Source organism: Anser anser, assembly GCF_964211835.1.
Source record: "Anser anser genome assembly, chromosome: 1".
Taxonomy (NCBI): Eukaryota; Metazoa; Chordata; class Aves; order Anseriformes; family Anatidae; genus Anser; species Anser anser.
The window spans coordinates 201,353,433-201,370,160 of record NC_139720.1 but is presented as its reverse complement, the minus strand read 5'-3'; the positions used below and the strand labels follow the sequence as shown (position 1 = coordinate 201,370,160).

The window sequence follows — 16,728 nt, the reverse complement described above, 5'->3', positions numbered from 1 at the left end:
CGCTCGATTTGGGAGGGAAAAAGAGTTTGGAAGTTGGCCCCAGTGCTGGAGAATGCATTTAATGTGGTACTGCAGACATTGCCCTTGGCTACATCCATACTGCTGGGAAATAAAAGAGGCAGACTGAAAATTTAAATAATATCATTTTACATACATAAATTCAGAGTTTGGAGAGCTTCTTCTCATCATGGATTGCAGAAATTTGATTTTTTTGCTGAAACAAGCTGCCCACAGAGTCCAAAATTGCTAAAAACTTTTGGAGCTGTTGCATGTAAATATCCTCCTCTTTCCTGAGAACGTAAGGAAATAGTTAAATTTCAATTTAGATTTAATTTCTTATTTGTACTGATATTCTTTAAGTAAAAGACAAGAAATCCCTTGGCAGCGAGTACTCTGCAGTAAGGAGCAGTGTTCTGGATCTTTACTGAATAGTGATATGGGGATGTATTTCTTTTATAAGGCCAACAGTTCAGTTCAATTCAGTTAATTTATTTCCAAAGATGTTTAAATAATAACTCTGAGAATGTGTCCAACATATTTAACCAGTCCTTCTGCAGAAAATAATTCAAATAGCAAAGGCTGTATACCTAATAAAGACCATACATAGGAAAAATAACAGGCTTATTGCCTAGAGAGTTGCAGGAGCGACTGTTGTGTCGTAGATGTATAAAGAACTAATAATGGGCAATTATAAATGAACACAAGAAAAGTTGGAAATTTGCAAAGTCCTCTATTTATTTCCACTTCAGTGCACCAAATATCTTTTAAAAATACCATTTGAGGTAGAATTGGCCAGAAGAGAATCAAGTGTTGAAAATGCTATGTTAAAATTTCTAAGACTCTGTAAGAAGTCACCTTGTTAAATTTGATTCCAAAATCAGCCATTATATTTTTTCATTCTGAAAATCTTGCTTGATCTATTTCTGCTTTCAAAGATCAATGGCAGCTTTGTAAGTGGATAAAACTAACCCTTAGTCTCTCTTCCAACCCTTATTCTCTTTTACATATAACATTATCTAAAGGAGCTTCACCATCAGCAGTCTGATCCAAAGCTCATCTAAGATAATGCAAACCTTCCTACACCTTCAATAACTTGAATGTTGGGCCCTAAATACCGGCAGACCCAAAAGACTGAGCTACTAATATGGGTGCATCACTTAATTCAAGAAGAATTTTATACTTACTGAGCCCACCGATTTTTAAAAATAGCTCTAGGAGTAAATATATACTGAGGTAATATTTTGAGCCATTTAATTTAGCAATAATTTCCTGCATTGCAACTAATGAGATCCTGTTGGAATAAATATCATCATAGCTGATCCAAGACAGAAGTGTAATCAAGCAAGTTTGGGAAAACAGCATACTGTTATAATACATGTCAACCAGATTTGTCTAATAAATGATACTCCATGAGGAGTGCCCAAAACAAAATGTCCTTAAAGCCCAGAGATTCTTGAATCAGGTTTCCACTAATAAACACAAATCAGTAACCTCTGTAGTAATGAAAAGCCAGATCTAGGTGTGAAGATGGTGCTTGGAAGAAATTTCAACAGCCTGTTAAAAATGGCTGCGGTAAACTTTCCTTTCTGCACTGAAACCACGTGTTCTCCTAGAAAATGAGTTGCTCTAGACAACACGCTACAGTGGTGGCCGTGGTGTGATCGGTGCTGTGACGAGGTACAGTTTGAAGCATTATTGGCTGCTAAGCCCCAGCTGTCCCATTATCTCTGCCAGTAGTTTTGTGTTGAGAATGATTTGAAAATACAAAATCCTTGCAGTTTTCAGCAAATTAGTGTTTTTAGCGTGATGTCTACGCAAGGCTAACATGCACCTATCAAGCTTATTTTCACATCAAGCCCACTGAGTTTCTATCCAAACCATACCGTCTGTTATGTGTTGATGCCTGTTTAAATGGTACTTGATTTTCTAGTGATGATAATGGTTTTGTGCTGTGAACTGCAGTGGAAATATGGATAAGCAATGCTATTTCCACTGAGAAGGAAATACTTCACTATGTTACACTGCTATCCTTTCTAGCAACATCTAAGCAATTAATTCAAAAGACTTTTTGATTCCTTTTGTCTATATAAAGTCATTCTGTCCTTTGCTTGTGTCTTGGTTGCATACCAATTAATTCACATTGCATTCCTGGGACTCATTGGCGTTGTTGGCACAGGAGACTACCCAGTTTCTCTGGCATAAATATTGAGATGCTCATAGGCTTTCATGGGTTTAGGCTCCACCTTGAATAAGTAAGAAAAACAATTATCACCTTTAGATATTAAACCTTATTATAAACTTTAAATTAAGCCTTTAACCTTTAGATGTTAAACCTTATTATAACCTTTAGATGTTAAAGCTAGAGATTAACAAACTGAGAAGAAAAAGCAGAAATCTGGGAAACCTCTAGAATCTGAGACTTTGTGTCATATGCAAGTGATCCAGAGTTTGGGCAAGGTAGTAAAATATTTTCCTTATAGAAGCGTGGTTTCCAGAACTGAGTTTTATGTGAACTCAGCATCATTAACTGCTGTTTCATCAGCTATTTTTTGTATTTATTTAGCAATATGCAGGAAACCAGAACTCTGTTCCTGAGCACCAGCCCAGCATCTTCACAGCCAGAAATCAAGCTCAGGAAATCAAGTTCAGGTGAGCTCAAGATTTTGACACAGACACGAGGTGTGTTAAACCACAAGTCTGTGCAAGCAAGCCAGTGAGAAGAAGCCACAAAACACAATTCTGATTTCTGCTGCAGAATAATTATCGAGTGCTTTGTACAGCTGAACCAGCTACCTCTGCTGTGTTATGGAGATTTAGGCTTTACCCATAAAAGACAGGACTTTGTACCAAAACAGCTCTTATCTGTGCTGTTTGCAAACACAGAGCTTGCCTGCAGTGATGCAGGTTTGGTAGGCAGTGTGTGAAGAACTACACACATGCCCTTCTTAGTGCCTTTCTTCTGCTGGAAGAAGCCTACTTCAGATGCACACACGTTCTGCAAAGAACATCTACATCAAGGAACTGTACACTTCTACACCTTGAGATGCTCCACTGCAAACTAAGGACAGGCAGAGCAGTAGATAGAGTTTATAGGTAGACAAGTAACACCATTAATTAGCTGTATCTCTTTTAAAATATTTTCTTTTGTCACAGAAAGATCCCTTTGCTACGTGCATGCATATCCATCCAGTTCATTTTAAGCAACCCTGAAAAAAAAAAAAATCAGGCCTTGCCTGATCTTGGAATTAGTTTCCATTCAGCAGCTAGTTCTCAGTATTAGAAGTAATTATGCCAGCTCACACCTCACAGAGAAGTTACAGACACTCTCAGGCTTGTAAGACATTGTTGGCTTACCATTTAATAAACTATAAAAATTCCATTATGTCTTTACCTATCACAGAGAATTGCTGGGCACAGAATATGGAGGTCATTTCTAAACAGAGAGAAAAAAAGCTTAAATACTCCCAAATACTGTTGAGATACAATGAGGCAGGATAGTAACAGCACACATTTTAATATAAACCAATAGTGACTCCAAAGCCTGTGTTTGGATACTTTTCTGGAAGAAAATTAATCAGTTCCGATGGTATTTGCTTAAATAAAAATGAGTTTGCATTTATTTAAAGGTAAAGATTTATTCTGTGGTTCCTCATGGTTTGTATTAATGTTCAGTCATGGCTAAGCCAGTTTCATCAGCGATACCTTAACGGGTTTATTCTCTATACAAAGAAGATACAGCCAAACAGTAGGTAGGACTTTTTGATCTTAGCTGCTATGGCCGCTCGGTAATCTTCTGCTCCTTGAGGAGTTCATTGTTAAGGAGTACTACTAATGAAATACTGTAATTGCTCCCATTGCAGGAGTTAAACTGTACAAATTAGAGCACAATGGCAAATGTCTCATGTGGAGGAAAACAGCTGCTAACAGTATTGCTCTGCGATAACATTTGGTGACAGCAGTAAACTGAGTTACTGAGGGCCCAATTCCCTTGTCAGCCAGCCAATGTAACTGCAATGGTATCATCAGTGTAAACGCAAGTTTATTCTGAAGTGCTAACGGGATGCAGGTGCTGAACCATAACAAAACTTACCCCAGTCAATAGAAGATGCCTTTTTTTTTCCTGATTCTAGATTTTTACTTTTTTGTTTAAGTGGACTAGGGGATCCAGCAGCACATTTGGGCTGCCTGCAATCATGGGACAAACTTATCATTTAATGCCATTCTCAAAGTCATCATTTTCAGTCATAAACTGGTTAGATTTCTTCTCTTCCCTATTCCCGCGGGAGGATTGCTCCACGAGGCTTTACCAAACTTCAGTTATGAAGGAAATCCTACTCCATGTGTGAGGACATGAAGCATTGCACAACAACTAAGAATTTTTAGTTAAATTTATCTAAGAGGATCCTCAGCTTTTCCAAGGATCTGATCCCTAAAATCAAATTAATCAATAAAAGGAACCGATCTCTTACATCAGTGAAATCAGCAGAAGTAGAGAAAGCAACATTACCCACAGTAAGATAACATCTTTTTAATTTCATACTTAGCGTACTGAAAAAAATGTCTATTATTTCATTAAGGAAAAGAGTTTGTACATTTGTTTTTAAAAGAAAAGGTAGAAGAATCTACTTTTAAATCAAAATATCTCCTCTGTAAATGCGAAGATGGTGTATTTAGCATGCAGACTGGAAAGAATTCTTCCTCACTCTGAATTCCATTAACTTTGCACATTTTTCTCTCACATACTCACAGTAATGTCAGGATCTCTATGGGTGCCTTCCACATGCACAGGTGCAGAGTGCAAGAATTTATACAGACTATTCCCTGTCTTCAGATTCTGCCTGCAAAGTACTTCTGAGTGGCTCACGTTTGGAATGCCAGCACTATTAATCTAGTATTTTTGGCTAGCAAGAAATACAAATTCATCTCATCCCTCTGCCTTCATGCAGCACCTTTCTCCCTTCTAATCTTTAAGCAAAAGTTTTGTTTATCCTTGCCTTCCTGCAGGAACAGAACATCAATTAGAAAAATGGCTAATTAGTAATTTTCAACAGAAGGCCTCAACTTCTTAAATATATAACATCTCAAAACTTATGCTCCATCTTCAGTTTGCTTCGCTCTTACAGAGTCACATATAGTCGTTACGGTTGACTTTTGCTCCTGCCCAGTGCTCTGGCCAGCCTAGCCCACCCTGGACAGACAGGGCTTGCTGCAGCAGGCACAGCACTCTCCGTGGCAAAGATAGTTTTCCATCAAATGCTTTCCTGGCATGCACATCCTCACACTGGGAGAGGATGTTAAGTCATTTAATGATTACTTTCAGTTATTTATGTGATTTCAATTAATCTACAGTTTTCATGTCCTCACATCCAGATTCAGCTTCACTAAAAATAGTTGTCCTCAGATGACTGGGAAAAGCAACTGAGGGATGGATTTAAGTAGTCATTAAAAACAAAACAAAATAAAAACAGAACCCTGTTGTTTAAAAACAGTTCTTTTAATCAATTATCAACTTCAAAGTTTGTGTTTGCAGGCAGTATGTCCTGTGAGAGATTTTGTATATGTAAGATATGTGTACGTTTGCATGTGGACATGCTTAAAGTCTGTCCTGTAAGGATCAGCTAGCTGTTGTAATCAAGAGCCAGCTATTACATGGCTGAATTTCAAACACAGAGGTAAGTTAAATAATGTTGAGGAACGATCCACAGGAACTGTCCAACCCTCACACATTCAATTAATTTGCAATTTACATAACACATACTCCAGCCCATACCGACCAGCTCAAGTCATAGCTTTATGACTGGGATATTAACTTGGTACTTTAATCAACTAATTTTAGACTTTTTGCATATTTGTCTTTCACACGCCACTGCTGTGTAATGGAATTCGTAATAGGTGACAAATCCCAGCTGGCTTTCCAGAGGTAATGTTTTATATTACTCCTACCTGGCAACCTTGCAGCAATGCAACACCATTCAAAACATGAAAAATCAGTGACAAAATGCCACCACTTATAACCCTCCCCCCTTCCCAAGTGCTCCCGAACTTTTACAGGTGGAAGTCCCTGGTTCCGTCTTGAGCTCTCCAGTGTAAGGCCACCACAAATGTCTCCAACATCTCTCTTCTGTGAGGGAAGAGGTTGCTCCTGTACTGCCTTTCTTCATGGAGCTCATCCCACCTCTTCTGTGTTTCCAAAAGATCTTTTCAGAAACTGTAAGTGTGGTAAATCTGACACAGAAAAATCCCTTTGGAAAAAATGTTTCCCTGGTGGATATTTCACACACTCTGTGGAGACAGAAAATGAAATTTACTCTCCCAATCTACTCTCAGTAGCAGGAACGGTCATTCCAAATTAAATGGGACAAATAAATCTTGGGTTTATGACAGAATTTGTTGTCCACCAACAGATCTGCAGTAGATAGGTCATGATAACCTAGGCTTTTGCCTCTGTACTGTGACTCGATTTGGAGTTAAAGAGGGCAGAGGGGACAAGTCAGAGATTACTGATGACAGAGCAGTGCTGCAGTGTGCTGTGCTACTCAGCACTCAGCATTACGTTTGAAAACTACTTATACATTAGAAGTAGTTGAAACACTCCTTAGAAGTTAGGTGAAAGACCAGTTCGACAGAAAGTATTTTTAAAATATAATTTTTCAGTCATGTGGAACGGGCAACAAGTACTCATGTAGCTTAACTCTATTCTGCTCTTGCCTCCTTTATGGAAAACAATGCATTTATTACAACACCTTCCACATAATCTTATCTCTCTCCGTACCCAAGAAGAATGCAGTTTTCACTGAAAATATTTAAATTTCTGTTTATTTTCACAAAATGTTTCTCTGATATGATAAGCCATATTATTTTGCTGCACAGGCTTAAACCCGAAACAATTTCAATGGAGTTCCTCTGGGGATAGGGGAATGGAGAATTAGGATCACTAATTGCGTTTCTAAATATATCTCATAATAGCCTAACAGGCTGTAAAGAATTCCGATACCTATTCTGTAAGAAAAAGCTGTACAAAAATAGTCTTATTGACCAAAGCCAATACCTGGCTAGTGCAGACGAATGGCAGAAATTTGCCGATAATAACGGCTCTCAGTGTCAGAGTCAAGTACGGGAAGGCTGAGCCCAGTCTCCACGTGGTCCTGTGCATTTCACCCCGGATGACCTGGGGCTGCCTGCAGCACCCCAGAGCGCTGCGAGCTCCCATTTAGCACTCGGGAGGCTGCAAATTGTTCTTACCACAAATCACGGCACAAACAAAAAGCCAGCGGACGTTTTGTGGAAGCGTGCCCGCAAGGGAGGGCCTGGAAAGCCCTCCGAGATACCTGGCATTTCCCAGGCGCTGTGACACGAGTACAGCCTGTACCAACGGGCACTCCACGGTCAGCGTGATGCCTTCTGCTCTTTGTGTCAGCGGCAGGCAGTGGTTGCTGATGTCTTGCAGAGCCAGAACTAATCAGTTCCCAGCCCATCCACTAAGCGAGCTCAGTTTCTCACGGCAGAACCAACATCCATCAGCAGAAGTCCCTTGGCTCGCCTGAACATCGACGTCAGTTGTTTTGTTCAGATCCTCTGAACGTCACAGCCCTTTTTAGCACGTGGCCTCCTACACGATAAACGATTGCCAGAAACCATGTTAGCCAGCTTAGCACAGCTATAAAATGTCAGCTGGGTGAGATTTCGTGTCTGTAGGCAGCAGGAGCTGTTTAACCTCTCCAGCTGTACTGCTTCCCAGAGCACCTTCTTTCCCCTTCTGGCTCACAGTCCCACCCTCTTCAGCAACACTGTGTGTTTGTTTGCTTACAAACACTTCTGTAAGCAAATAAATAATACCAAAAAATGTATGCAATATGATAGAAAGAGATGCAAGAGATCATCTTGAGTGAAGAAAGGATTACACTGAGGAAAAGCACCAATATGACTATCCTGGTCAGATTTAGACTTGTTAAAAAGACAAAAATTGGTCTTATCTTAATAAATCTAAGAATAATCCAACCTTACCTATGGTTAACCATGCTATACACATGCCAAAAAGAAACAAAAATACCTAATATTCCAATTGCAATTAATATTTGTGTTATTATTCACCATATGATGTTGAAAACCAACCCACAAAAATGAAGGGCATAAATAAGACATTCCCTCAGTAATAAACACTAACAAATGGATCCTATCAAGCATTCAGAAATTCTCACAGCACAGCAAATTTAACTTTGAGTCAGAAACTGTTGGGTTATTTTAAAGATTGTTTTTTGCTTATGTGAACATTTTTGGCAAAATTCCTATTTCAATACACTTGTACTTTAGCAGTATATTTTCCAGTAAATTGATCGAAAATGATTTGTATGTAATTTAGTATCATAAAATCAAACTCAAAAGCATCCATTTATAGCAACACAGCCTCATGCAGTTGGAAGATGGTCCTGGGGCTCACCTTTCTCGTTCTTATAGACTTTGAGTAAAGGCAATTTGCCAGCCCACCCAGTGCTTCATCATCCTCACCAGCAAAATACTTCTTTTTAACTTCGGTGTCAATCTTCCATGCTCAAATGCAAGTGTATTGCTACTTGTCATAGCAACTATTCCCTTAGTTTTTATACAATGTATGGTTGATTATATATGTACAATGTATGTAGATTATATAAGTTTAGTTTATATATATATATATATATATATATATTTCCACCTGTTCTAGTGTTCTAGTGGAAGGTGTCCCTGCCCATGGCAGGGCATTGGAATTAGATTATCTTTAAGTTTCTTCTAACCCAAACCACTCTATGATGCTATATTTTTATATATACATATATAGTATATATTTGCGTGTATATAATGCATACTATATATGCGCTATATACTGTATAGTATATCTACATTACATATATTATATACTACATAATGTATACTTTGTACTACACTATATATTCCATATCGTACAGATACATCTACATATTGTCTAGCTATTTGCAGCTATCATGGCAATAAAGAAGCATAAGGCATTTGAGAGCAGCTGAAGATCCTGATAGTTATTTGCTTCTGTTTTCAGGCACCTAAGAATGTGGTTTGAGATTTAGGTTTCTGGCATGTTAAGCCCATTTGAACCTGGAATTGCTGTAGGATATGCAACAGTGAAACTCTGCATAGCACAAAAAGCAAAGGCAAATTTGTTATAGTTTATTTTTCAACTGGGCCTGGCTAGATGGGTCTACTGCTGCTGCATTCACAGGGTATCATCCCAGAGTGGACAGCCACAAGCACCTAATTACCTTGGCAAATAATCTGGTTTTAATATTTCTTTTTTTGGTTAAAACTCTTCCAATATTAGTTCTGGAAAACGGTTATCTTGCTGATTATCAGAAGATAAATGCAATGAAGATAGCTGCAATATTTCCAGATGCAAATGTGTGGTCAAGTTCACACTAAGAATGATAATGAGACTCATCTGATACATAGTGACCGTCTTTTTAATTATCACATTCTCTTCTCATTTATTATCCTAACAAAACTGTTTAATAAACCTCATTTTAAGACTGGAACCAATACAATTAGAAATATCAATTTCACTTTTAACTGAAGTCACCCAATTAGTAAGTGCAATTAATGGCAATTTTAAAATCAGTTCCCATTAGAATATGATGGGACATAACTCTCCCAGGATCAATAACAATTTTCTGGTTTTCAGTAACCAGTGCCTGGAATAACACAAGGCAGAGCAAGTCAATAGATAGTAAGATGGTCTGAGTACTGGAGGCTTGGAGTTTCCACAAAATATATATTTTAATGTCATAGTGGTCACTCTAAGTGTGAATACCCAAACAGTTTTTTGTTTTGTGTATTATCTAGTACACAAGACCAGCACACAAACCTTGCATATTGTCTAGCACACAAGACCAGACTTTCAAAATAACTTAACTTCCCTTTAGGCTCAAAATATATGTTCAGGTATTTTTGGGTGCATCTCAAGTGCAGAGGTTTTTTGAAACTTTCTGCTTATTTTCATGCCTTTCTTGCAGCTCGAAGATTTAAGTGTTGTGTCTCTGATTATGGAGCTAGTTCTGGGCTGCCAAAAACATTCAGAAAAATCTCAGCTAGCTCTCTCCAATGCAAGACTCGAGTTTAACCTGGGAAGAGCTCACCTCCAGGGCAGCTCCCAAAGCACAGCATGGGTGAGACTACACCAGTTCTGCCTTTGCCCAGCACTACTGCAGAAAGACCACACACCTCCCAGCTGCCTTCCCAAGAGTAAAAACCACACACCAGTGGGCTCAGAAACAGCTCTTACGACATTACAGACACCAAAAAAAGGCGTCTGTATACGCGGAAAATCAACCTCTTGGCAGGGCTGGAGGGGCACCAAATGGCATCCAGAGGAGACTGTGCCCAAGTGCACGGCAGTGTGGATGCAGATGGAGAGCTTGCCTCAAGCTGTGTGGACTTGGCCCAAGGTCAAGGCCCACACTCATCTAATCATGTAGATGTGACATCACCACTCAGTCTGGATGGCATCGAGATTTAGGTTTCAAGACTTCAGCTTTATTCACAGCCTGAGGACATCTTTGATGTGTACTCTCTAGTTAGCACTTGGAAAAAAACCCGCAGGAGCAAGATCTACAACAATTGAATCATAAAGCATGATAAAACTGCCAAGTTAAGGTTGCAGCTTCGGTTTTGGAGTTCTGCACTGTTCAACTGCTTTTATTTTCAAACATATTCCTTGTTCAGATGGTAAAGCTCTCAAGAGCAAAGAAGATTGTTTTGGTTATATTTGGAGAGAGGGCTCTAAGATCAAAAGTAGCACTACATAACATAAATAAAACATTTAGAGTAGCACCCTTTACTTTTACTGATTTAATGTATCATTTATGCATAAAGCTAAGTAGCAATCACCTCTCATTTTGTTTTTGGTGAAGTTTCCAGGGTCAGATTCTGTGCCATTGGAAAGCTCCATTCATTCCCCTGAAGTAACCGGACCTCTCCTAATGTACACCAGCTGCTGCTTTCATCCATTTGTAGAAGTACAGCAATTTGCTAGACATATCCATGGTGGATAGTACAGGTCTTTTATGAACTAGCCCATCTAGTACTATTTCTTCCTTGTGATTTCTTATTTTTAGATCAATACAGTAAGTACCATTAAGTATTCTCTAATTTTAGGCTTTTATGCCCCATTATGTTACTTTTAAATTGTCATCATGATGATATTACAGGCAACATGATGGACACATCAGGCACCAATTAAGATTTAAAAGCTAATAATGATCTAAAAATGTAGGTAATTAGAATTGCCTGAGAATAGTTTTCTCAGGGCATCTCTTGACATGTGTAGCTTTTTTAACCTAGTAGTAAAGGATCTTATCCTCTGGCTCTCCTGCTCTTCATGAGTGCAGCTGAAGGTCAGAAGGATATCACAGTTTTGAAAGTCTGAGACCATTGGAAGCCCTGGATTCCTGTTTTCTCACTAAAAGTAGGACAGAGATTCCTTCTGAGTCCTGTTTGTTGTGTGTTGATTGGAAGACCCCTTACGTATCACTCCTGCACGAAACAAAAATAGGGAAGTTGCAACAGGTAGAAAAAAAGACTGAGATACACACTGAGACTTTCATCTTTTACATCTAGCAGACAAAGCCTAGGTCCTAACAGAAAATCCAGACAATGAAGACTGGACACGCATCTCTGAAAGATCTCTGATCTCAAGTTTAACTGTGCTACAAAAAGTTTGTGACAGTGTAAAGGACTTCAGTTAAGCACCTTCTGACTTCCAATGACATAAGTGAGATCTAGCTATTCGTGGTAATATTCATTTATGATATTTAGTTTCTGAACAAGTATTTTTTAAATTTATCTGCATTTTCTTTTTTTTTTCCCCTTACTCTCTTTTCCAGCATTTTTAACTCATGGGAAGGTGGGGAAAGACAAGATTTTTGTTTTTCTGGCCAAAAGATCCAGTGAAATAAAGCTGCCCAGGATTTCTTAATGTTTTTCTTTCTCTTTTTTCTCTTTTTTCCTTTATGTAACTTTATAATCTCTGTACTTGGAAGAGATTTGTTTCCCTTTGCCAAGCTGTGTCGTTGTGTTGGTTTTTTTTTTCATCTATTTTCTTTGAAGTTAAAAAGTGCAAAAAAGAAAACTGAGAACTTGTAAAGTTTCATTCTATTGCCAAAAGAGGGGAAGGGAAGAAAGAAAATAGTATCTAAACTATTATAACTTCTAACATGGTCTGTTTTTAAAAGTTGAACAAATAAGTGTTTGTCTGCTTCATTTAAAAGATCAATAGAAGTGTGCCTGAGGAGAGAGAGAGCACCCTGAGCTGAAGGAATCCAGCTGAGAATTTCCATAAGAAATGAGGCTGATACTGAGATTCTTTGCAGTATTTCTGTTTCTCTGGCTAGAATAATATAAAGATATGTCACTCTGAAAGGACTTTCCATCAGCAGAAAATAGTCTATATTGTGTTTAATTGTAGCTTCGATATTCAACCTACCAAGAAATTATTAAATACTGGCTTTGGGCATAAAACCACTATAGCAGTCAAATAAAAGAAATTTAGTTTCAAAAACTTCCTACCTGTAACTTAGGTGTTTCTCATATCTCAGTCATTCATTGTAAAGCCACCTCAAAACCTTTTCAGCCCTATAAGCTGGAATACTTCCCACAAAACAGTAAGTCATAAAGTAAGCGTTTAGGCTACTTAGGCTATTCCTGAAAACAGAAGAAGAATTCTTTCCAGAAAATAACTCCCCAGCAGGAGATTTCTAAGTGTGTGTGTATGAAGAAGACTCCCATCTGACAAGAAAATTGCTTACTTGGTGAAGAAAGACTTAAAAAATACAGGGCTTGCCTTGCTGAATGACTCTGAAAAGCTGAATGTCATATGTAATGTTTTGAAAGCCATGAAGTATGTAATTTTGTGAGACAGTGAAGCCCAGATTCTGCCCATGTATGAGAAAACAGCCTGACAGAGCCCTGGATAAGAACTATTGCCATTACTCAGAGCTACTCTCAGCTTGCCTTGTCCCATTTCATTGCTTGTTCCCTGAGACAGCAGGGATATACAGTCTGGATTTCAGTCTGCGTTAGGCAGTGGTGTTTGAATTGCTCTATTTATCACCCATTTACAGGTCTTATCGAGCAACTGAGGAGGTAGAGAGTCTCTTCCCCTTTTATTCTTGAGTTGCTGTAGCAATAAAGCTGAATTGTCTGACTGCTAGTTCGAGATTGCCACATTTTCATACACCATCTTCTTCTTCCAGCTCCCCAAGACCACTTCCTTTAAGCCCTTCCTCATTAAGTGGTGAAGCCCCACAAAATACTAGGGGTGGATAAGAATTGTTGTGCTGAGCTATACAAATGGTAGGTGGTGCAGTAAGCATCAGGGCACATCTTGCTTTGTGGAGTGGCTGTGAAGAGTGGTAAAAGCCGCTCTGCTTACCCTCCAAAGAGCACCTCAAGACTCCTTATTTCTGTTCATTTCACTCAGAGGGACGGAGAACTTGTTTTGCCCTCGGCTTGCTTAATTAACACGACGAGATAAGACAGGGCTGGCTTAGAAGTTAAACTGCAGAGCAGGAGAAATATTTAAGGTGAAGAATGTGTAGCTGTAACTAGTTGTGAATAAGTTTTAGTCTTCTGATTGAAAGAATGTCGGAGGCTGTAACAACCACAGATAGGATTAATAATGGAAGGAAAGGAAAACTATTCTTCAGGTTTGCCAGTTACAAAAAGGATGATGCCTGATGGCTTCCTGTGCTATGAGAACCTGGACCCAGAGATCCAGGGCAGCCTTTCCCAGTTCCTGAGCTGAATTTAAATTCCTCTGCTGAATTTAGGAACAATATATATATATATACACATATATATACATATATATTCACAAATATGAAAACCATAAAAAAAATCAAGGTTCAAGAGACCTGAGTGTTTAATGTGGAAAAAGTTGGGGATTTATTGTATTTATTTAAAATATATATATATGAGATTTTCTTTAGTCATTGGAAGAGCAGCGTCTAACCTGAATGCCTCTGCATTTCCAATTCATGCCAGAATTTCAAATCTTTGTAACAGTAACTAAAATCTAGCCATGCTACAGACTGCTGCTACCCTATAAATAATATCAAAGATCACATAAATGCCTGAATGAAGATACAGAAGGGTCTAATTAAATTAATGACTGCAATAATATATAAGGAGAAATAATTACGTTTAAAGCACCCTGTACTAAATAACAAAGGAAAGCTTTAATATATCATTCTTTTGATTTAAATAACAATCAGATGATACCCAGGAAAAACTCTTAAATGCCTTAACGCATAATTAAACTTATAACAATACGATGGTATTCACCAATTAGCAAGAGATATTCATGTGAGAGGAATACTTCAATAGAGCCAGCAGCATTAAAAAACCATTTATATACAACAGATCAAGCCAGGCAGTGGAGCAGAGGAGAAAAACATGCCTTTTCCTGGTATAACCCTTTGGAACGTGCCACCAGCTTTCCTTCAAAGGTGATCGCCTCTCACTGCTCCAGGGGATAGTTTGTTAGAAAAACCCATTACTCTACAGCCAGCACAGCTGCCCAACGAGCACAGCCTTCTGCAGTCTCACATTAATTTTGTTAATACTTCTTGTACTAATACTTCCTCATGCAAAGTTTCACAGCAGCTGCTACCAAGAAAGTTCAGGCTTTAAAAGCTAAACCTGGATCAAAGTTGCCTGCAAAGCGTGGCTGTAAAAGTTACTACGTGTGTAATAAATTTCCCAATAAATGGTTATTTCAGCCAAAATGGAGGGGATTTTGTGACCCCAGAAGGTGAACAGCTTGTCCATGACTACAGGATATAAACATTTTTGATGTGCCTGTGCTTGATTTACAGCTGTAATATATTTGTAACAATTAATAATGTATTAACCCTTTAATAAGCCCTCAATTAAGAGAATCTGAAGCCCTAGGCAAGTTTAAAACTCAGACACTCTTGGCTGTGATAGTCACACCAAAGGCTTGTAACATATTTTCCAGATTCCCCAAAGACTAAAATAAATCATGATTCATGGAATTTTAAAAATTCATTGTGCGCTGCAGTCCTAGAATACTTTTAGGTCAAAAAACAGTGTGTCCAAGAGACCACAGACAGGTTTTCTCACACAGACAACACTATTCATAACCCTGTCTCAACAGAGTGAATAAGCAATTCAGAGTTACCGGTGACTAGCACAGCAGGTACCTTTAGAGTGCTGAAGTTAATAAACCACAAATGAACATAAAAAAAAAATAAAAAATAAAAATAATTTAAAAAATACAAATAAAGACACCAAAAGCAAATAGCTCACAGTCCTGAATGTCACTGCTATTCCTGTTAATTCCCTCTGTGGCCCCTACAACAGGTGAAACACCAAAGACCTGTTACAAACAGAGGTATAACTGGACAAAGAGTTATATGCCCACCTATTTACCTCCTTGATTTCTGTAAGAAAGTTCTTTTTATTTGGGCTTTATTTCCTATGGTTTGTGTGGTTTTGAAGAAATGCAAGATAATAAAGAGTCATATTGAATCTAACTTCACAAAGAGCAAACATTTTCAAAAATTGGCTTGCAAGGGAAAGCAGTCAGTGGGCTTTCTGGGAAGTGCTGATTTTGTCCACCAGGATGTTTCCGTCCTGCTTTCCATTAGAGTGTGTCAAGCAGAGACCAGTGCAGCTGATATTTTGGCTTTTTCTTTCAGTTTACAAAATAGATATATTTACAATGATGAATAGGTCCGTCTTTTTAAAAACCGTTCTTTAGCCTGGCAAGAAAATGGAGAGCACCTAATTAGCAAGGGCAGACATTTCCAAGAAGATGACACTAATGCTGAAGTCCCATTTTCAGATGGGTGTCTGACAAGACTTGAAAACACACTATTTCTCTTAACAAAACCTTGGAACAAAGGCAGAAGGGCAGCTTCCACTGCCGCTCTCACGGTCTGCCAGGTCAATTCTGGCCAAGCCACGGCTGCTGGGTGACCTGCGGGCGCTGAGCGGGAGATGGGGCTGCAAAAGTCACAGCAGCTGGTGGACCTGCCCTGATTTACAACAGATAAAGTTTTCTTCCAAAAGCTGACTTGTCTCTTAGGAAACACCTGCAAACATAGACCTAATTAAAGCACCGGCTTGCATACAGAGCAGTGATTATCTTGCAGAAAATATTCCTTCTGTGTTTCTCTGTTTATTCTCTGAAACTCTTCTCTTTCGATTTCTTCTGGGGATATTTGCCTGAAAACAACTGTAAAGCCATCACTGAAAACTGGTTCAGTCTCAGACGTGATAAACGTTTGGCCACTTTCTATTTACAGTAGCACATAGGAATTCAAAGCAAGTCATCTGTACTGAAAACAGGCAAAACTCACCTGAAATCTGAAATATTTCCCCAAGCCATTTTGTTTTTTCAAGAACATGGGCTTGAGTTCGAATAAATCTGGTTTCATGTACAGTGTCAGTGGTGGAGATTTCACCGCTTGTAAAAGGCACTACATTTGTGCCCCCCAGTTTGGAAAACAGGCAGGGTTCTGGTGCTTGAGCCTGAAATACATTCACGCGATATCGAGTATTTTTCTTAAAACCCATTTCATCGCTGCAAGCACTAACTTGCTTCCATTCCGTCATCAATAATGAACATAAAACCGTAGTCTCATCAAAGTTAAGATAATTCCGAGTGTGTGTAATAGAGGAGAGCTGTGGGATGCCCACCGGAGC

At 38.7% G+C, this 16,728-nt stretch overlaps 1 long non-coding RNA gene across 3 annotated transcripts in view; it reads right to left on the bottom strand.

Annotated features, from left to right (window-relative positions):
- Window positions 1–4,526: 4,526 nt before the first annotated feature.
- LOC310889188 overlaps window positions 4,527–16,728 on the bottom strand; it is a 48,518-nt gene continuing 36,316 nt past the window's right edge. For 2 of the 3 annotated variants that reach the window (XR_014576430.1, XR_014576431.1), the window contains one exon: window positions 4,527–6,282. This is a non-coding gene — a long non-coding RNA (uncharacterized lncRNA). Of the gene's footprint in view, window positions 6,283–7,048; window positions 7,610–10,887; window positions 16,116–16,728 lie in introns of all 3 variants that reach the window. The other variant, XR_014576429.1, reaches the window with a different exon arrangement.